Below are 23462 nucleotides of genomic sequence, written 5' to 3' on the forward strand. Positions count from 1 at the left end.
GATCCGCAGCCAGACTGTGCGTCACGTCCGACCCCTCTCTTCCGATGGCTGCAGGTTATCCTTGAATAGGTTATAAGAAACGAAAGTCTTAGAGATCTTGGCAGGGAAGACATTTACATACTTCATTCTCTCTCCCAACCACTGAGTAGTTGCGGAAATGCTCTTATCTGTTACTACATGATTGGTGCCTATTAACTCTGATGTTAATGTGCGTGTTACTAATCTATTAATTACTGCTGTGGTGCAGGGTTCTGTGGGTGTCCCTGTCCATCGTCTGGCCTTCTAGGTGTCGGTTTCTGCGCCTTATAATACAAGGTTTGGTAATACCCGTAAGTGCGAGGTGCTACTGTCATGCGTTCATGAGTATCCTTTTCATACAGTAGGTGACCCTTTATCAGTTTAAAACAGGGCCATCAGCTGTTTCGTTCGGGATACTCTGAGACGGCTAGTATAGGGCTGGAGTTATCTCTGGGAGAACAGGGTGCCTTAGACATTCTATTTCGGGCTAATTGGTCAGGGGTAATTCTGGGTGGTGGAGATGGTGTCCTTTAAGAACAAAAACCACTGACATATAGTCCCCGTGTTGAGGGTCAGATTGGGAGACATCAGTCGTCTTACCTGTCCTTTCCTTCTCAGCCGATTAGGCTTAATGTTTGTAAAAAGGAGAGGTAGTAACGTGGTAAAGTATGGTCGTTTTTGTTTCTGTCAATTTGTTCGAACACCACTGTGTTCAGGCCAATTATACACTTACCAAAGGGGTGTATGTCGTTAATTTATTCAAGAAGAAAAGAGGGCAAGAGAGAGCCTTTTGCGAGGGAGGGGGAGAGAGAGAGAGAGAGAGAGAGAGAGAGAGAGAGAGAGAGAGAGAGAGACGTGTGCATCAAGTAGGCTATTTTGGCATACATACGACACAAAACGAGAGAGAGATGGGTAAGATAATAGGCCACTTGGTGCACACACAACATGGAGTAGCATGGGTCTGTTCCATGTAAGAAAACACAAGCGGGGAAAAGACATAAATTCGGTGATCACGTACACACAAATGCCGGATAGGGTGTGACAGTACATGCATCAAGACGGAGACTCAGGGCTGCGTCGAGCACGGGGACCTCTCCTTTCCTGTCCTCTATTCCTATGCATGCTGCGTACCTTCAGTATTTTGTAGTTCATCTTATGGGTTGTCTGACCCTTTATTCTCCTCCCTTTGATCGGTGGACGCGCACTTCAATCATACAATGACGCTCTCTTCAAGTGATCTGAACATGAAATGCATACACATTCATATCGTATAATCGTAGTACACACGCACAATCATATCATACAGTTTTTCATGTTCCCAATGGTGGTCTGTAATTTTACGCACTATCTCACAACGTTTGTCTATGTTTTCCCTGATATTGAACTTGGTGCGGTCCATGTCCACTCCACTCTTCAGTCGGAACTTCGTCGTGACCTATAGAGGGGAAATAAGAGGGGAGGGGAGGTGCAGTATTCAAAATACCCCAGCGCGCGCAGACACGAAAGGTTCTACTTACCATGTACCAGGCTAGCCGCAGGGGTGGGTAATACCACGGACCCATTATTCTTTAGTTCGAGGCAAAGATGCTCTAGTTCATTCATCTCCTAAATTCGCGTTCCCTGGTCGTGCATGTATTTCTCAATTGGTCGTGTATTATGGTGCAGGATACCATACCTTGCATGCGACATATACCTTAAGTTATAGTTCATTATTGATTTGACAATTCTTGGAAAAAGGGCAGGCGTGATGGGTACAAATTCCGTTAAACAAAAAGATTTTTAGGCAAATTGTGTCTGTATTATCTGTATGCTTTCGCTTAGGAGTAACAATCATTTATTTAAAAGAAAAAAACTTTCAACAACCCAGATGATTAGTCATGACACTGATTTCGTAATTCCTGTTTAAGAAGCCCTTTATTTAAAACAATGTCAGTATGGAAGTACGGGCCTACAGCCGCCATAGACCGGCCACGGTGTGAGAGGCGTCGAGCAACATGAGCAACACTGGATTAACATAAAAATCGGTTCCCCCCTTTTCCCCACCATCATGTGTGTAAGCATCGCATATATATATATATCTCTCTTTTTTAACACAAATGTCACGCGACTGGAACGCCACAAGGAGTTGTAGGCCACTCCTACATCAGCGCCATCTTGGGACGGGGTCGGGTCAGTGCACAGTCTAAGTCTTTCCATGAATTAGCTGTTGAACCAGGATTCCTTTCGGTAGTTCGAGAACTTTCGTTAGCGTCAACTTTGCGTCAGCATGGCGTCACTGCAACCTTGTAGCAATGCCATGGTTCGTTCTTAGGGCGGGGCAGCAGGCGGGTTCTTCCGCCGACGCTCTACTTTCTCACTGCACCAAGCGGAGGCAAGGCGGCTGCCGCCCGGGGGCAAAAGAGCAATGGCGGTGGTTTTGTCCTTACCGGAAGTCCGCAGGAGTCGAATGTCAAATGACTCCAACCAATTCTGCAAGGCTGAGGGGAGCGTTCTGTCAAGGGTGGGGCCCATGCCCTAGCAAACAAGCTTTCGAGTCCAGAATTGTCTCACGGTGGGCCAGGCCTGGAACCGGAGGGGTCAACCGCCGGAGTTCAATGGCAGCAGTAGCAGCAGCTCTTCGGTACGGCTATCGGAGAGGGGCCAACAGCAGCTACAGCGGCAGTTCAGATGGTATTGCCACCGGAGTGGTTCCAGTAGCAGCGACAACAGCAGTTCGGATGGTATCACCATCGGAGTGGGCCCCTACTTACTTGGCTGCGGGGGCCCACTCCCCGCGTCGGGTGCTAGCGGCAGTCTTGGTGAACCCTGTGCCTGGGTGGTTGCCTGGCGGTCGCGTGCAGGGGTGACGGCTCAGCCGAACGGCGAATGAAGTGGCAGGGCGCAACTCAGCTGGCTGATGTGTGAAAGGTGCGGTTGGGGTGCCCTCATCTGCTGGCGAGCCTCCACCTGGGGAGGTGGGGGAGGCCCGTCCGCGTCGCCTCCCCCCGCCAGGGCACCCTCCGTTATTGAAGGAAGAAGTGACTGGGAAGACCCGCACAGCGTGCCAGGGTGAAATTCAGCAGGCCGATGAAAAAGATGGCTGGGTGCAGCTTAGCTGGCCGGCGAGTTAAAGACGGTTGGGTGCAGCTTAGCTGGCCGGCGAGTCAAAGACGGTTGGGGTGCCCGGCGAGCCTCCACCTGGGGAGGTGGGGGAGGCCCGTCCGCGTCGCTTCCCCCCGCCAGGGCACCAGCCCTCATTAAAGAAAGAAGAAGAGAAAGCGGAAAGGCCCGCACAGCGTGGCGGGCTCCGCCTTGGTGTTGCCAGAACTTCGGCGCTTCGTATAGCCTCCGGCCTATTCGCACAATCGCTCGCCACTGATGTCAATGGATTTTTGCATGGCTTTTATAGCCCAAAGTCAACTAAGAGGGACCGCCCAAAACAGGCCAATGTTGCAATTTCGAGGAAGGAGAGGCGAGGACGGTGTCACGTGGACGTTAAGGCTTTGGGATGGAGGTTGCAGCAGACTGTCATGTAAATAGTTGTTTTAAAACGTGTTTTAACCTGTTTACCCTGTTGGTGTGTTTGTTATATCCTATAAGTTATTAAAATGTTATAACTACATTACTTCGTTGGAGTGTTTGTACATATTTGTAGTCTGATGACGAGCACAAGGAGGTTACTGTGCAATCGGAAAAATAACATAGCCCAATTGTGCGCGATCTAGCCCTAGTTTGGTGACGTCGATGGTGGGTGTCAGCAGGCTTCCGTTTGTGCGGGATTTTGTCATGCTTATTGGGCGGGGTGGGCGGTAGGGCAGACATGTTTAGGTAGCGAGAGTAATGGAGTCGGGCTACCTCGCGGTCGTCTCGACCGTGAGCTTGACTCCTTCCCTTGGTTTCATATGTCCCACAAAGGGCTAACTCCTAGCGTTATTTTAGTTTTTGTAAGGTCAGAAAGGATCCTACCAGTGCCTTTACTATCTTGTCGATTCCTGTTCGTTCATCCTTAGTTAATCGATTCATTCTGGTGGACTCTTTCTTTCCTATCTCATGGTCGTCTAGCGTTGTAGTCGACGTTGGGTTCGGCACAAGAGGCTCAGCCGGCGCGGAGGCCGTGAGGGCCGAGGCCCCTGTACTGCTTTCGCTCGTGTTCGGGGGTTGTGGGTGTTGCACTACTGATTGGGAGGGTGCATACGGAGGGGGCATGTAAATGATCGGGGGACCTAACAGTAATTCGTCATTCGTTCGCTGCTTGGAGGACAACTCAGGGTGGAGCAAAGAAGGGGTCCTAACAGCGTACTGGCCTGAGGTTTCGGGCTCCTGTCTTAGTTTAGTTTCCCTTCTCTCCTTTATGTCTTCTTCTAACTTTCTAGCGGCAAGGTGAGCTGCCTTTCGTAATTCCTTTTCTGCTTTTACTTCTTCCCTCTTTTTCCGTTGCGTCGCTTCTTTGCGCCACATGCCAATACTGTCAAGCATAGTAGGCGTCGTTTTATTGCTACGCAGAGCTACTTCTAGCGCTTCTATCTTGCGGTCGTCGAAGGATCCCATCAGTGGCCACTGACTTTCGGGGTCCTTCTTGGTATATTTATGCCACAGCTTGCTATAAGCTACGGCGACTAGTCCATATTTAGTGAACATGTCCTTATTAGGGGTGCCTTCCAGTGGAGCCGGGTGGTTCACCTCTAATAAGCGGTCCGGGCAGAACCAACTACCAATCAGTGGGGAGAAGATAGGCATGACGGGTTTCAACGGGGACAAAAGTCAGCACTACCTATCTTTTCACTGCTTGCAAAGACTAGACAGAATATCTCTATTCCTCGTTATTTGTAAGCAGAGAATACCTCCAAAGAACCAATATCGAACAACTAGTGTTCGGACAATCAATCAATCAATCAATGGGGAGATAAAGATAGGCACGACGGGTTTCAACGGGGACAAAAGTCTGCGTTACCTACCCTTCACTATTTGCAAAGATTAGACAGAATATTCCTATTCTACGTTATTTGCAAACAGAGAATATCTCAAAAAGCACTATTCTTCAAAACAATCAATGTTCGGACAATCAATCAATGGGGAGATAAAGATAGGCACGACGGGTTTCAACGGGGACAAAAGTCTGCGTTACCTACCCTTCACTATTTGCAAAGGGAGAGAGAGAGAGAGTATTTCTACTCCTCCCCGTTTGTAGACAACGAATATCTCAAAGAGAACAATCAATGAGCAATACTAGTATTCAAACAATCAATCAATTATTTCGCACTTTTGTCGTATTTCACGACCTTACCCGGACCGCGTGGACAGTTTCTCGTCTTCCGCCTCCAGCGCCCGATCGTCCTCTATTCTACGTATTTGCCGCGGCACTCCTGATGGTTCCCAGTCAGGACCGTAGATCACTCGAGAGAGGTCTGCTCGGAACCAGTGAAGTTCGGATGATCGGCTGCCAGACGAGGGTCTATTGGGCAGGAGCTCTCCCGATCGTTGCAGTCGTTCACTCTGTCGTCGGGACCTCTCCCACTGGATCCACGTGTCGCTGATGGGCCCCACGTTGGGCGCCAATTGTTAAATGGTAGCGGCAGTTTCAGTCGATAATCTTTCAAGTATTTGCCCGGCGGTAATCGCCTCTCATACCACTCGATAATTTACCAATAAAAGAGGCAGGCGCCGGAGACTGGAAGGCAGGAAACAAAGTTTTATTCCGTCGGAGCAGAACACATCAGATCAGACAGCAAGGTATCGTCACGAGGTGCTCTAACTGCATCTCTGAGACCTGGTCTCTTATACACTGGTTTATTGCTTTATTATACATAGTATATTCTTGAGATTCCCTTGATGCCTGAAAGAACATCCCCTGAAGCCCCGGCTCAGATCCGATCTCACACATAGATACAGTAGAAGTTCCCACCCTACCCGCAGTGGGAGATGGCTATCGCGCAGCAGGGAATTCCGCTAACTCCCGGGGGTGTGTGCAACCGGCCGGGTCTCAGAGGGTAGGGGCTTTGATCTACTGTAATCCCTTTGATGTGGGGTGTTTCCCTTACAGTAGGGGCAATAAACTGCATCCGCAGGGCTAGGTGATGACCTGGGACTAGTTCAGACAATGGGGCGCAGAGGAAGGGGGTTATCAAAGGAGAGGCATGACCATGTATGGGTTGTCGGTCGGAAGTGGTTCCGTAGCAGGGTCGCGCAGAAGGAGAGGGTTTATGGCCTGTATGAGAGAGCGGGGGTGGCCAGCGCGCGGGGGATGCTTGCAGCGCCAAGGGGACCGCGCTGGCGATTGACAATGAGTGGGGTGCCTAAAATGGCAGCCGTGCGTTCGCTGTGCGTGGTGCTGGGGAGGGGCAAGATGGCGCAGATAATGTTCAGTTTGCAAGCTAAATTTCCACAGTAACCAACCCCAGTCCACTGTCCATATACAGTTACTAATGCATCCTGGGAGTTGTAGTCCCCTGAACCAATTAGTGAGTCACATTGCACTTAGTGTGACCATTGTGCCCAATATGCATTACAGACAGCGAATACAGAGAGTGAGAACGTAAGAGCAGACATAATCACCATGTAGCTAAACATTATCCAATGAAATTTTAATCCTGCACTGTTTCACACCACAGGTGCTGAGGAAGGAGACAGTGATGGGAGCGAATGCAGGGAGAGCGCCCAGTCCACCGCAGAGCCTGCCGTTGCAAGACCAGTCACACCTCCCAGCACATCCCAGGCACCCTCACGACACAGGGCTACAGTACCTCCCATGCAGCCAATGGAGAGCCCTCCTGAACCTGAAAGGGCAACTGCAGAAGGCCCGCCTCGTGTCAGGTCCACCACCACCACCCCGCAGACACCCGTCCCGACGATGCGTAGACGCAGGGCAAGGGGCCACACAACTGCGCAGGACCCATCGACTCCAAATGTCTGGGGACCCGTTGAGCTGTGGATGACAAGGGTGCAGCGCCTGCAGGCACGCCACATGGGATCCATCAGCCTGCAAATGGCCAAATTGAACAAAAACCTCTCCACCATGGCAGAGCGCATGAGTGACCTCACTCAAGCAGTTGTGGAGGGCAACAGGGACACCAACGCCACATTGCACGAGCTTGTGTGTGTGATGCAGGAGGGACAGAACACCGAGCGGAGGAGGCATCGGCAATTCATGGGGCGCCTGGCTGGATTGACATGCTCCAACCACAAGTTGAGCAACGCCACTGCACTGCTGTCACGTTGGTCGGTGGCAATGCAGATCGACATGGGGCATTGTTGTGGGGACGTGGCCAGGGCCCTTGGCCAAGTTACAACAGCTGTAGAGCAGATCCAGGCTGGTGTGGGTGGCCTCAGCAATGCCACTGTAGATGAGGGGAGTGAGGGGGCATCCAGCGTGAGCAGCATGTCTGCGCCAGTCAGCACCGGCAGAAGGTGTAGTGCACGCCGTTCTACACCTACAATTCCACCAATGGGTGAGGATGGCGCTGCAGGAGATAGGCGCCTCGGTGTGCATGGGAGGAAGCGCTGAGCACTCACATCCCTCCGGACAATTGGCCATGGTGGCGTAACCATGGTCAGGACATGCAGAGGGACTGCCAATGGAGTCCCAAACCTTATTCTTCATAGTGCCTCGGTACATGACGTTAATGTATCCTTAGGCTACATGTATGTTTAGACACACAAGAGTCCATGTGCAAGTGCAAATAAAAACTTTGCATTTGATGGATGATCGTTTCTGTCTCATGATTACGTATCTTTGAAGTGATGTGGGCACGTATTAACTGCCCCTCCGCATAGCTTGCAGGATGCGGGTGTGGTGGGTGTACAGGGGGCTGATTGTCCACAGTGCCGTGGCCATCTATGGGTATGCGTATCGTGGGAGCTACGATGGGCTACATTGCACATGCTGCCACTATCCGACAGCAGGTCACTGGCTGGTCCTGCATCGCAGCACCAGGTCTGTGCAGGATGTGGAGGCGACTCTTGACCTATCCAAATGTCCTTTCAATCACATTACCTGTCCTGGTGTGTGGTGCGTTGTACCGCAGCTCCAGTTGGGCGCCTGGGTTCAACTATGGAGTCTTGATATAGTACCTCACCGCGCATGCACTGTCACCTACAGGGTAGCGTGGAATGTCTATGTGTCAGGTTTGCATTGCCATTACAGAATGCTTTAGTGTGCATGAGTATATTGTCTGACCTAGCAGGTGTCCCTCGCCATGTCCCCCCCTGAGCAGGCGTATGTGAATGCCAATGTATCGGAAGATGTATGGATCATTGATGGTCCAAGGAGATTGCGCTGCGATGTCCGACATGATGTCATCCACATTGCACATTGGTTGGACGTTGATGGAGTGATAACAATTCCGGTTACGGAAGCTCTACTCATTGACTGATGGTGGACATATGGGTCGTGTGTGCTATCTAGCCATTCATATCACATTATGGAACTGTGCAATCCTATATGAATGGAGTCTGGGTGGATTCAATTCCATTTGGGTTTTGGGGAGGCTGATGTGGTCGTGGGTCTGAGTCATCATGGCAGCCAGGGAGGTTCTCTAGACATGTGAGTGGGAGCCTAGTGATACCCCTCCTGCTAATGCCACTACCCCCTGGACACCTCCTGCTGCAAGTAGGTGCAGGCAACATTACACCTGGACATGGGGACGGTTTGCATGGGTCCTCTGTGTTTAGCGCAGCATTGGTGTTTCCAACTTGGCTATGTGGTTGAGTTGTATCGCAGCGTTGATCATGTACTACTCATATATGTCCTCTTGGGTGTGTCACATCTGACTGATGTGCAGGCAGAATGCCCTCTCCTGGAATCTCCTTCTGCCCTGGCCTGCTGCATGGGTCCTCATCCTCCTATCACACAAGTAGTGTGCCGCCTTTGTGTGCGTCCTCTATAGACTCATTGGTTAGTTGCAATAGCCCTCACCAGCTCCATCATCTGTATTGCAGTAAAATGGCAAAAAATAATTTTTACCACCTGCTTCTGATTCTCCTTATTCTGCACTTGCTAAAAAGCGAATTTTGATAAAATCGCTATTAGCGATTTTTGATGCATCCATTTGTGAGTTTTTTCTGCGATTCCCTATTTGCTCCCGCTAATCTGGTTGGCGCTGATTCCGATTCGCTATCTCTGGTATCCCGGTATTTGCGAGTCGGTATTTTCGCGTTTTTCGGATATTTGTTTGATGCATGGGGAATCGCTTGAATGCGCTCACAATTAGCTATTCGCTAATTTTGCGAGCTGTTTTTGGCTTGATGCATGTGCCAGTTAGCACTTAGAAGCAAGTAGAGCCATTTCGGAAGATTGAGGTGTTCAAACAGCAGTTGATTGTTAATTTGGAGTGTGGTTGTTGTCCTGAAGATTTTTCCTCTGCACGCGTTACCAATAATTCGTTGTTGAGCTGAATGGAGAGTTAAAATTGAAGTGATTTAGTGAAATGTAAGGAATCCGTATGTAACTGCGGTGGCGATAAAATATTGACTATTGCTTCGGTAAATTAATACTTGGTTGATCACTCTTGCTTCATGTGTGGCATGTTCGTTGTGTCCAAACTGAGTAGCGATATGTTTTGTTAGATGAACTCAGGCCAGTGTTCATTTGCAATGACCAGATTACTTTAATTGGATGTTGTTTGGTTTCACTGCATTTGAGAACTAAAATATTGTGGAAGCGTAATCAATTTGACTCTTTAGTCAGTATTTCTTATCCCGCTTGGTTCCTGCAGCCTGTAATTTGTTTTTGTTGTAATGGCATGTGAGATGCTTCTGATCCACGTTTATCTAGAATAGAATCCACTTTATAAAATGTACTGGTGAAAGAATTGTTACATTTTTCACTATAAAACATTATCTTTTAGATTTTACCACTACACTACATGTGGGTGTAATTTAATAGTGTGTTTGTATGGACATATTAATCTGCTTGCCATGGTACCAGATATTACCATGAATAATGTTTACTTCTGTTGCTGCACAGTATGTCTTATTTAGTCTGTAAGCACTATTTTCTTTCATGAGTTTCTCCTACTGCAGGCACTGCATGCTTTCCTACAACATTCAGCCTCCATGCGCGCTTTCACCTTCCAGGCAGTACAGGACAAAGGCGGCGCATCTTTGAAGTGAAATAGGTCTCGCATTTACAAGAGTTTGAGCTATTGGTATTGTAAATGACCATGCCTTTTATCTATGAGTTAATTATCAAAACAGATAAATAAAAGACATTGACATTTACAATGCCAATAGCTTAAGCTCTTGCAAATGCGAGACCTATTGCATTGCAAATGCTTGTTATTATTATGTTGGTTGTGATCCCCATTGTCCAATATTGTGTCATAGTTTATAGTTTTATAATGTCTGTGCATCTGCACCTTCAGGTCAGGACCACAGTGAAAGTACACTTGGTCTGTCGTACAGCCTGCTCCCTCTACTTTGAATTAATCGCAAAACACGATGTTGGGCGTTTAAAGTATTTTGTCGACATTTTCCGGCGAGCGGCTGTCACGGTCGAGCCTGTGCGGCTTTCGGTAGGTTCTGGAGAAGTCACGTGACTCTTACAGTGTCCGCTTACCTTATTCAAGGTCAGATCTTTATTTAACCACAGCCCTCAAGTGTCGTCGCTGAGGGGCGCCGCGGCCCTCTGCCTGCGAGGCCGCCTTCCTGTCAGAAATACAGGCCTCAGAGGCAGTGACCCGACGGGGCTTATACGAAGGTGAGACTAGCCCGTTATACTTCCCTGTGCCTTGAAGGACATTGTGGAAGCACATGTGACAGGTTTGTTATGTGCTGTGGCTGTTTTATGAATATACATTTGTAGTTAAATTGTGACGTAGCGCTCGTCCTACTCTGATCTTAACGCAGGAAATGTAGTGGGGCCAGATAAGGAAACGTTGCATTGCTGGGCCATATAGCATTTGTCCTTACTTTCGTAACCTGGAGTTTTTTCCAATCCATATCACATAAAGTTATTTGCACCAAGGCAAAAGTGGAGAGAACTAAATGTGCATTATTTTCGCTGTGTGTATGTAAAAAGGAGACAGGCACAGTTTTCTCCAATTAACATATGAAAGATGAAACAACTTTGAAAAAAACCGGAGTTTGCCCCATTTGTTATTGTGAAATTGTTGAGGAAACCAATTTGTTTCATTTTCTCAGCAAAGATCCGTTATGGATTGAGGTTTTTCTTTACTACAAAGAGTTTTCACTGTATTCCACGGGCAAAATGATTTGTCGCTGAAAAACATGTCATAGGTTTCCCCCAGAGACCAGCTGGACACAATGTCACATAAATACCATTTAGCCCACGCCTGAGTCTCTTGTAGTCCTCCTCCTCTAAACTATGGAGAGAGATCTGTGTTTTGCTCGATGAACAGCTGACTGGTGCTACCTAGTCAGACTGTCCTGACACTGGATCCAGTGAAGGCCCAAACTGTGCTTGGCTGGTGTGGTGCAAGGTGAGCAGCTGTAGATATTTGTTTTTTAAATGGCATTTGTAGTATTGCCGTTTGTATGTTACATGGATTGGCCGTACACTCACCGTCCAATTTTAAACCTATTGTATTAAAGCACAGATGTAAGCATCTGAAAAATGGGTGCTGCAGAAACAAGAAGTTGTAAAGCCAGTTGGTCTAGCCTTGGTGATCTATTGGCTCTGCCGGTGGTTTTTAGGTACAAAGCAGAGCATCTGCGGTGCTGAGCAGTGTGGCTAAAGTTAAAAAAACACAAAAGCCTTTTAAGCCGCTTCCCATGTCATTTTGTAGGTGTGCGCTCCACTCATACGCCTGTCTACAAAATGACGGGGTCACTTTTTTTCTTTTTGGTTACCGATCCGAGTTGGATTAGTAAATTATCGGTGAAGATCTGGGGAGGGTGGAAGCGAAAGCAACACAGGGGTTGGGGGAAAATAACACAGAGGGCAAGCTTGAGAGAAATAGTGAGGCAAAGGAGTAGGGCAACAGGGAGCAACACAAAGTGCTGGGGTTGAAACATGCTGGAGGGAGACGGCTCGAAAACACTCACTCTACTGGAGTGCTTCACATAAAAGAACAAGCATTGGCAAAGCCAATAGGTCTCGCCTATCCAAGAGCTATTGGCTTTACCAAGATGTTTTAGCTATGTTGTACACTAGCATGGGTGATGTTCAGCATGGCTAAAGGTTAGTGGGGTAAAGGAGAGTGGCGTGAAGTGGAGTATCGTAAAGTGGAGTAGAGTGGAGTGGTATGGAGTGGCGTAGAGTGATGTAGAGTAGAGTTGCGTGGAGTGTTGTGGAGTGTCATGGAGGGAGTAGAATGTCATAGAGTGGAAGGGTGTAGATTGGAGTAGAGTTGAGTGGCATAGAGTGAGGTGGAGTGGAGTGGCACAGAATGCCATGGAGTGGTGTAGAGGGTGTTGCGTAGAGTGGACTAGAGTGTTGTAGAGTGGCATAGAGAGGAGTAGATTGTCGTAGAGTGGAGTGCCATAGAGTGGAAAAGCATAGAGTGGAGTAGAGTGTTGTAAAGTGCAGTGGCAGTAGCGGCTCCTGGATTGAGTGCTGCGGGCGGTGAGGCTGGGCGGTGGAGGGGCAGGGTGGGAGATAGAAAACTCCAGCTCAAGGCCGACCAGAGTAATGTAAATAAAGAAATAAATAAAACAAATTAAATTGCACGCGCTGCATCGCCATTTGGCGTTTTAGCGCGTGCAATGAAATTTGATTTATTTATTTATTTACATTACTCCGGTTGGCCGTGAGAAGGAGTTTACTACCCCCCACCCTGCCCCTTCCCCGCACCGCCCCACCGCCCGCAGCACTCCCTCCAGGAGCCGCTGCTGTAGAGTGGAGTGGCTTAGAGTGAAGCAGTGACAGCTCCTCTGCAATGGCGGAGGAGGGTTTCCCCACTGCCTGGCGCAGAGCCAGCACCAAAATATAAAACAGTGCTCTAGCATCACTTTATTTTTAGTTTGCCAGCTTGTGGATGGAGGGGCGGGACATGGGAGGGTGGAATAGGAGTGCTTATGCACTCCCGAAGTGCTCATGTGTGTTTGGTCGACTGTCTCAGGCCGACCAAAACACACATGTGCACTTAGGATTCTGCAGTGGCTGCTGTCTGAGCAGGGCGTCTTTTCTGCGTGCTCAGAGCAATCCCTGCGCTGCTCTGCAGCACAGGGATTGGCTGGAAGTCTGTCCCAGGAGTTGCTGGGGCCCAGAAAGATACCAGCATGAGCACCGCGCAGTCGGCTGTCGGTGTCAGGTAAGTTTTAAAAATTATTATTAACCCATCGTTCCTCCCTCCCCCATGCTCGCTCTTACCCCGCGCTTCTCCACCCCCCCTCCCACCCTTTGTTAATGGAGACTGCCACTGGAGTGAAGTAGAGCAGAGTAGTGCGTTATAGAGTAGAGTGGAGTAAAGAGGCATGGAGTGGCAAAAGAGAGTTGTGTATAGCTTCATAGAGTGGAGTAGAGTTTTATGGCTGTCGGTTGGCGTATACCCGCCATCCGGGGCATCGGTCCGACGGCTGCATTACAATGCAGCTGGTCGGACCACAGAGGTCGGGGGTAGGACTGCTGCGTCCCACAGGATCAAAGGAGACAGTGGTCGGAATACTAACCCTACCATGGAGGAGGTGCCTGCGCAGCCACCGCCGGAGGGATTAGGATATCTCTTTCCGACTGCCTGTTCATGGCCGTCCCACTGCCATAAAAAGGCAGATGGAAAGGGACTTTGGGGGACCCAAGCAGGGCCCCCTTCCCCTGGAGTCCACTGTAAGTGGGTCTGGGGGGCACATGTAGTGCCCTTCCACAATATAGGGAATTATTGAAAGGCTCATTCAGATGCAGCAAAGAGTCTGACATAAAGTAAAGGTTTAAAGCAAAAATATTCCAAATCTTAAGCAAGAGATAGACTGGTGAGGGTCTTTACTTACTTTATAATTTTTATTTCGATTTTCTAAGAAAATCATAAAAGTACACAAAAGCCAGAGCAGATCATTACAAGCAACATTAAGATCATTATCATCATCATAAAATAAAAAAATAAAAACTTTACCTATCAAGAACCTAAAAACAATATCATCAGTCTTTCTTAAAGTTCAATAAATCGATTACAAATAGACCCCGTGGTTAAAAATAAGCACTTGAAACGGCTGCCAGAAATCTAGATACAAAAAAACACAATTTACGAGTAGTTAACAATTGTAAATATAAAAAAACAGGCCTAATCTGTCTAAAGTTTATCGGCAACATAAGTGGCCTGATATACTTGGACCGTAAGGAAGAGAATCTGGGGCAGTGGTGTCACACACAGGAACATTATCACAACTACAAGGAGGCAGACAGGCTGGCCTATGCCATAGCCCATTATGAAATAAAAGCTGATGAAAAATACTCAGTCTAAAATATGTTGAAGACCTTAATGATGTTTTGGCAAATCCAGGAGTACATATGGCTTGATTCCCTTTATTGACTTAACCATAACCTATAAACACATGGACTGCTTAAGTAAGGTGGCAGACTCCAGCTCGGACCGGAAAGAAAATTTTTGCTTGACCCAGGCATCATCCTTTTTTTACTATGAATTCAAGATCAGAAAATAAACTGGGCCTACCTAAATACTCAAAAAAGGATTTTATATACTGGAGCCAGGTTAATATTCAAAGTATTGTCTAAAGAAAACAGTCCTGAAGAATCAGGCAATTTAAATCTAGTTCCTCTGTATGCCAAAGTGAGCACCAAAATAAAAGTGGACACAGTCGAATCAAATCAGAGATAAAATTTGTGCCCAATTCTTCATGGATGATAAAATTTATTTTCGGTTTCCTGAATAGGTTGAATGGGTGCAAAACCTTAGATTTCACTGGCAAATGTTGCCATGGGCACACATTTAGCCCTATAAACTTCCAACATTAGATTTATTGGGCTGCGTCGCAACCGATTGGCAAAATCATTCAGACCCAATATAGCCCTCTTTAGTGTCCCTAAGTTTTTTTTAATCAAGGGTTTCCAGCTAAGATTAGAATTCAAGAGAATCCCCAGATAGGAGAAATTTTCCACTCTGCTTAAAGAATGTTCCTGAATTACAAATTTAGCAGTTTTTGTATTCTTGGATCGGACCACCATAAAATGAGATTTCTTGTTATTAATATAAAGATTCATTTCATTCGTAAAGGAAATGAATAAATCTAAAAGTCGCTGTAAGCTTCTATCAATATGAGCAATTAAAACCGCATCATCTGTGTATAAAAGCTAGGGAATAGGTCTTCCCTCTACCATTGGAACATCTAGGCCACTACTAGACAGCACTTCTTCCAGACTATTAATATGAATCATAAATAAGAAAGGGGAGAGGATGCAACCCTGACGAACACATCTTTTTATCATCGGTCCCATATCTTACCATTCCCCTCAAGTCTGAGTGAAGGCCTCTCAAAAATGCAACCAAGACCACATTGATCCCCCGGCCTCCAGATCCCCCCATAACTTATAACGGTTAACCATGTCAAATGCGGAGCTGAGGTCCATGAAGGCCAAATGGATTGAACCCTTCCTAGCCATGGTATATTTAGCTGTTAAAAGATACAGATTTTAATTCTGCTCCACCATGCCCCAGCTAGACCGAAACCCATTTTAAAGATTGGATAGAATATTGTTCATTGGCCCAGCAAGATAACCTCTCTAAAATAACTTTTCCTGTAATTTTAACTGCAATATCTACAAGGGAAATTGGACTATAAAAGGCTGCATCACTTCTGTTGCCCTTTTCAAACACCAGAACTATTACCGACTGCCGCCAGGTTTCAGGTAACAGGCCACAAATAGGTTCATTAACATGGAAAGTAATGAGTGGGGCCCACAAATCCACTAATGCCTTGAAGAGATCACCCGGCACACCAGTCACACCTGGGGCCTTACCCAGGGGTAGGGAAAGTATGGCTTTAGTTATTACTTCTCAGCTAATTTTAAGCCTTATCGCACCTGCACAAGGATGTTTCAAAGGAACAGAAAACTCATGAATCAAATAAAGCAGAAAAGTGATCCACCAATGCCTTAACGGGATCAGTACTGGCCTAATCGGAAAGCTGATTGACTTTAAAAAAGGAATGACTCAAAGTCCTCCATAAAGTAGTGCCATCCTTCAGATTGCTTGCCTTTACTAAATCCTGCCATAAATCATTCTTCAGTTGCAGCTTTCTTTACCCGAGTTCAGCTCTATATGCAACCCTACACCATTTAATCTCTTCCTTAACCCGTGGTGTTTTTTTAATAGTCAACAGAAACTCCTTTCTTGTCTTAGTACAATTCTACCTTCTACTAAAAGTAGGCAATCCAGTCCGACAACTTTGTGAGAGCAGAACTCACATAAAGGCAAATTGAGTCAAGAGCCTTAAGAGTACAATCGGCCAAGGAAGCCTGGTCTATGCATATCATAAATTCTGAAAAACATGCCTGAATCAAATCAGCATTAAAAGTTGGGGGGATAATCTGTTTCCATTTAAGCCTTCTCCCTTTGTTTTTGGAGATAGTCATGGTCTTATGGGCAGCAAAAATAGCCATAGGTTTTTCCCCATTCAGAAAAGATGGGGTAAGTGGGGTTTGGTCGTTGAAAGCATTCCATTCTATTTTAAAACTAGTCAAAGTAGAATATAAGCTCTTAGAAACAAACATACAATCAAAAGTTGTACTCCCCCAGTGGCCTTTAAATGTAGGAACAGCGTCCATCTGATCTAAATGACTCCTACTAAATAGATTGACCATATTATAATCTGCAACCATGCCATTCAGTAAATTGCCTTGGGAGGCTGCTTAATATGCACCTGGTCAACATCAACCCCTCCTGCATTGGCAGGATCATACAGCTAAGAGTTATTACACAGATGGAGACTAGAGACTCCTGTTAACATTAAGACTGTGTGGGTAGATGACTGAGAAATGGAATAAACATTTACTAATTTGGCAAGATTATCCATTACATCTGAAGAACTGTTCCATGTATGACATTGTAAACATTGATACATAAAATATTAATGTTATTCTTAAAAACTACTAATATACACAAAAGAAACTTGGAATTAGTAGGGGCCAGTGTAGGATTACAATTCAAATCCACTTTAGCCAAAGTAGTCAGCCCCCCTCTTGTACGTCCACTAGCAGAGGGGATCCCTTTAATTCTAAAAGAAACAAATCCATCTACACACAAATCCCCTTTTACATTTCACATTTCTTGTAAATTGATAATATCATGGGTGTGGAGTATCTTCAACCATTTCAAGTCCCCCAATTTTCCTTGCACACCTGCTATGTTCTAAATCAGAACTTTTAGTTCCCATACTTCATCACATGTACTAGTAGGGTAATCCTGGTTATTCTGTCTATTAAGTCAATCTAAATCGTTCAGCCCACTCAAGGTTTCAAACCTGTTATTTAATGAAATCTGAAGACTTTGCGTAGAATCAGAACTATAATCTTCTAGTCAATGGTTTGTTCTCCCTCTGTTGAGTACGCATCCCTCTCAGAGGTTTGTAAAAAAAAATCCAAGCGGTAACAATGAAATCTTACTTGCGGGAAGTATTGCTGATGCCAGCTCATTTAAAATGAAACCTACCATAAAGTTGTTTTAAAAATTGACCACAGCACAATCCCCCTTGTATGTATTTAGGAGAATACCTAACCCATCCCACTCTTCTGGTCATTATAATCTCCTCGAACAGCTGCTGTCTTGGCAGGTTGACGGATCTTCCAGCTAACCAGAATATCACCCTATTTTCACTGGCCAGAGTCCACTCTCTAAAGTTGGGGCAAAACAGACTTGGCTCACCTTCCGACTGGAGTCAACATATAACAAAATACACAGTGAAATGTGTGTTTTCAGCATAATATGATCATGTCAATACACAAATTGACATCTCAGAATACAAAATGTAATACAGCATCATCTAACACCATGCAAACATCACCGCATAAATGAATATTAATTTAACCTCTTTTGACCTAATGTCATTGGATGTGTCAGTAAAAATCTGGTTACACTCAAACCAATGACAATCTCATATTATGAATGGGCCTACACTGGCCTTTAGTGTAGCAAAAGCCATCCTCTGAAGTCCTTGAGAGCTGCATGTCAATACAGAGCATTTCATAGTGCACATTTTTGTTACGTGTGGTGAGAGGAGAAATTAATGCACACACATCATGGCTGTGTTAGGATTCAAAATGGAGTTTAAGCCTAGTTCGGGCCTAGCTTAGTCAAGCACAGGAAAATACAGTTTACAAAGTGCATTGAATTCTTTATAGTGCAAAATTATTCATACCGTTGGGCACACATTTTAAATACATCAAAATCATCTTTCCAGCCCCCATCTGATTGACTAATCAATCATCAAAATCCCACTAATCTTCATTTAAAACACAGTTTCTGTTATCTTTGGCTTCTTGGGTCTCGATTCTTCCAAAGCCTTCACCTCAACATAAACACGAAAATTTATGTTCTCCATCGTCTCGATTTAAACATCACATACTTGTTTTTCTTTCTAAACGTTGCTGGTGCTCTCTCCATATTCCTGCAAATTGAACCCCTTTTAAAGCATATTATTTCAAGAAATGTAAACATAGGAATTAGATCAAGTATGCATAAAGAAATGATAATTAATGGAGTTAGTATATTCCTAAGAACACCCCCAAAACGACCAAACCATTCACCAATCATTGCAAAACCCTTTCAAGTCTCACTGAACCACATACTTACTGATTCCCTTAACCCATGCTCTTCCAGAGTGTTTGCATCACGGAAATATTATTAAGATTACAAATGTAGTCATTAATAAGCTTACTACTATCAGGATACAACCTTCAAAACATGTCAGACTCCACCTTCGCTATGTGCTACCTTAATGTTGTTTAAGCATTTCATGCTGTGATTAACACTTTTCTCTTATTTGTAAGTGAATCATATCCAACTAGTGAAACCAGGTACAAAAATAAGTCAGCTAGAAACATTTATATCAAAACGAATACATTTATGCCAAAGTTTGAGCAGCATCTTTGTTTTTTAGTTGCCATACTCCTTCTACAAAAATACTAAAAAACAATCTAAATCAAAACGTTAGCTGCTAATTTAAAGAAACAAAATAAAAAAAACTTCAGAAAACTTCAGCATGTTTTCTATTTAGAATAGTTCAGTTCTTTGACTGAGTTCAAATATGTTAATAAATCACAGAAACCCTTTAATCTTTGACTGGATACCTAAGGTACAAAATAAAACAGACTTTAACTATGAAGTACTGTGCACAAAAAAAAGTGTTTGTCAAAATGAAAAAACCCTCTCTCTTTTTATATATATATATATATATATACACGAGGAAAACAACAAAATCAGGCTCATCACAACATACAGCACTGAAAACCTTCAACTAATGAAAATACTGCGCAAGAACTGGCATGTATTACATATGGACCCCACAGTATCCAAAATAGTGGGAGATCATCCGGACATCACCTACAGACGAGCTAAAAATTTACGAGATCAATTAATGCATAGTCACTTTCAATATCAAAAGAAATCGGATATATGGCTCAAGCCGAAAGGATTTTTTAAATGCACTAGCTGCAAGGTCTGCTTGATTGCACAAAACAAGAAGGAGGTGAGGATGGCAAACAAACGGATGTGGAGGATTGACCAACTAATCAACTGTAAAAGTCAATTTGCAATATATGTAATGGAATGCCCATGTGCTTTAAAATACATCGGCAGCACAAAATGCGAATTGAAAAAACGCATTTTAGAGCATGTGCGAGCTACTATCAACTCAGATTGAAGCAACGCGGTAGCCAAACATATGGAGAAGGAGCATGGTGGAGACTGGAAACAGTTAAAATTTTATGCGTTGGAGACAGTAGGAACACACCCTAGAGGTGGGGATCGTGAAAGGATCCTAAGACAGAAGGAATCACGCCACATTCTAAATTTTCGAACACTGATGCCGGATGGCTTGAACCAGGATGAGGAACTCCATTATCACTTATGAACTGTTTGAAAATATGCTCCATAATGAGACTAATGTAAAATGCCCAGCAGAGCTGTTATTTTTTGTCTCCCTATAGCACAGTTGTCACTAGATTCACGCTTTACACCCTCTTTATGCCTGAAAAATATGGTTTTAACTGAAATTATCCTGTAACAAATCCTCCTGAAAGACATGATGGTGCAATGAGTGACAATAGATAGTCATGGGAAAAAGAAAAATATGAAACAGTATAACAAACCTAGTTTAAAAAAGATCTTCTTTCCACGGGAGATGAAGGCCCACTAGAGGGCGTGAACGTTATATGACGTGATCAGGAAAATGTGTGTTCACATATCGACATATACCTCCATTCATGATTGGTAGACCCACTAGAGGGTTTAAACATACCTCATTAGATCAATTCGTAAAATCTAGTCAGATAGAATTGATTACCCACTGGGGGGCGTTATTTATTAACAATCAGGCATTACCGGAAAATATTGGTAGGATAATGTCGTTCTCCTCTTGCAATTGTATCAATGATTGTAATGGAAAGATTGCTATGGATTAATCCTTTAATTGTATTGAGATTGTCAACATGAGATTATAATGTGACCTGTATTACGGAAGAATTACAACGAACTACATGTACCACAATGCTTAGTTGGATAGCACAGGAAGTGACACGATGTATCACATGGGTGTGTTTTTTGTTTTTTGGTGTTTGTCTATAAAGAGAAAAAAATGCAGTTTGAAAACTGTTAGAACTCGTGAGCAAGGTTTCAGGGAAACCGAAACGCGTAGAGTTGTTTACAGGAGCATTGGCTTGCTGAATATGAAATAAAAAGATAACTGATTCACTGCACACCTGCCTCTGGTCTCGTGAGTGCGCGAGGAATCCCGGTGGGGACAAAGGAGGAATATATATATATATATATATATATATATATATATATATATATATACTTCCACCCCAGTGCTCCGATTACAGGAGCCCGAACCAAGCAGGGCGGCCTCAGCGCTGCAGGCATGGAGCTTCCTGCATAAATGAAAACGTCACCACTTCTCCTTCAAAGAAGTCCGGCGATCTCAAATTTCAAAAGGCATTCTTTATCTCAGTAGCCATTTTGTTTACATTCAACTTGTCAACATGCATTTTTAAAAGCAAACCTGCCAATGCTTTCACATCTCCTGTAGTGCCCCACAGCTTTGAAGTCAGCATGTGGAAACACCATGTTCCACCTCGCTTCCCATGTCACACTTTGACTTCCAATGCTGATATTAGGAAATTCCTGTCTTCACCTTGGTGAGGGTGGGCGGTTCATGCTCAGTTTGAATTCATTACTTCCACCACAGTGCTCCGATTGCAGGAGCCCAAACCAAGCAGGGCGGCCTCAGCGCTGCAGGCAAGGAGCTTCCCCCATAAATAAAAAATTCACCTCTTCTCCTTCAAAGAAGTACACCGCTGCCATATTTCAAAAGGCTGCAGGCACTTTTATTTCACACTGAGATATGTAGAGGTTGCTCATAGTCCTTATGCATGTCCGCTCAGATTGAGCCTTGATCACAGGCGAGTAATTTTTCATCGAACATGACCACGTGTTATTTACAGACACCACTCACATTCCCTCTTTAGAGTGCACATTTCAAATGAAATGTCTTTTTCCGACTTCTGAGAAGTCACAATTATAAATCTATCTTTATCGCATTAGCCTTGTGTTTACATTCATCTTGTCAAAATGCGTTTCTACTTACTGACCTCCAAGCTGTGGGGCACTACAGGAGATGTAAAAGCATTGGCAGGTTTGCTTCTCAAAATGCATTTTGACATGATAAATGGCAACCGCCACTAGGTATGTTATAGTAGTTAGGTCAGATTTCCATAGGAAGAGCGTTTTTTGGTTTGCTAATAACTTTGGTGCTGTTTGATAAATCTTCAGAAAACTTTCCCCCAAAAAATTTCATCCACTTCAGCTCCTTCCTGGAAAGGTTTAGGGTGATCCGTCAAGCCGAAGGTGAGAAAAAGGGGGGTCCTAAAACATAAAGGGCCTCATGTACGTAGCCCAATACCGGTCGGTAACGGCCGATTTTCGGTAATTATACCGTTACCGACCGGTATTTAGGCTGTTGACATGTAGGGGGCTCATTTCTGTATTCGGTAATTTACCGAATCGGTAAAATTACCGAATCGGTAATTTTACCGATTCGGTAAATACCGAATACAGTAATGAGATGTAGGGGGACTGTGTGGTGGGTGTGGGGATTCGTTATTTACCACCAACTAATAGTTGGTGGTAAATGACGAATATGTGTAAAAATGCATTTTTGTGCACTGTGAGGTGTTCAATGTGGCAGACATACATGCCCCTAGGGCATGTATGTGCGCCACATGTGCACACATGGACGTATCAGGGGTGCAACAGGGTGTCAATGTGACACCCTGCCACCCTTGAATGTGCTCCCCCCATTACCGAATCGGTATTTACCGATTCGGTAATGAGGCATACCTTCCCATTGATTCAATCAATGGGAAGGTATGCCTCATTACCGAATCGGTAAATACCGATTCGGTAATTACCGACTTAGTCCGATTCGGTAACATTTACCGAATAATTACCTACATACACTTTACCGATTCTTAAATACCGAATCGGTATGATTCGGTATTTTAGAATCGGTAAAGTGTATGCCACCTACATATGGCCCAAAGTTCTTATGCATTTTCCATAGACTTCTTTAGATACGACTACTGCAAAAACTGCCGACCAGAATTACACCAAATTCAGCAGGAAGCTAGAGCTTGGTCCACAGATTGTGCTTTTTGTGATTGGGTATAAATCCGTTCAGTAGTTTTTGTGAAATTAAGGGTAAAAAATAATTGTACATTTGGATGGTGGCGCTTGTGAGAGTTCCGTGAGCCTACTGCAAGTGTGCAAATAAAAAAATGGAGCACTGTGATTGGTTGAGAGGCCCATTTTCCCCCTAAGTCTTTACTCTCTCATGGGAGTGAGAGGCTCGCTGACTGTTGGAATGTTAGAAATGAAATGGCCGCTATAACTGTTTACTGTGAAAAATTGGAGGTGTTGTGGAAATAAAATAAAAAAGCTATATGAGAGGGCAGCAGAAAGACATGCTGTCCTCCTAAGTTTAGAGAGGAGGTGTCTAAGGGGTAACTGCTGTGAAGAAAATAAATGTATAATGTTTTTAACTAAGTTTTACGATCTCACAGTACTCTTGCAGGATCGCAAATAGTAAAAAGGAGTAGATGAGTTCTCTATTACACTCCATTAGAAGAAATGTATACTGTGGTGCTTGTTTTTGAGATAAAGTGTGTAAGAAATAAGTACTGTGATGAGTAGATCGTTATTTTTTATGGGGTTTGTTCGATTTTGCGCTTCCTTGGGATGACTTTCCTCTACCAGGCATCTTGTGGGTGTCTCGCAAAAATGTAACAAAAGAGCACTTTCTTTATATCGTAAATGCAATGATACATCAGCAGTTTTTCTACCTTA

At 44.7% G+C, this 23462-nt stretch overlaps 1 protein-coding gene across 3 annotated transcripts in view; it reads left to right on the forward strand.

Moving 5' to 3' along the window:
- The first annotated feature begins 10570 nt into the window (after positions 1-10570).
- ASB15 (ankyrin repeat and SOCS box containing 15) overlaps positions 10571-23462 on the forward strand; it is a 130221-nt gene continuing 117329 nt past the window's right edge. Inside the window, exon 1 of one of the 3 annotated variants that reach the window (XM_085654197.1) lies at positions 10571-10690. The gene's annotated coding sequence lies outside the window, so the exon portion shown is untranslated. Of the gene's footprint in view, positions 10753-23462 lie in introns of all 3 variants that reach the window. The other 2 variants (XM_085654196.1, XM_085654198.1) reach the window with 2 other exon arrangements.

This window comes from Triturus cristatus, chromosome 4_1 (assembly GCF_964204655.1).
Source record: "Triturus cristatus chromosome 4_1, aTriCri1.1, whole genome shotgun sequence".
In the NCBI taxonomy this organism is placed as follows: Eukaryota; Metazoa; Chordata; class Amphibia; order Caudata; family Salamandridae; genus Triturus; species Triturus cristatus.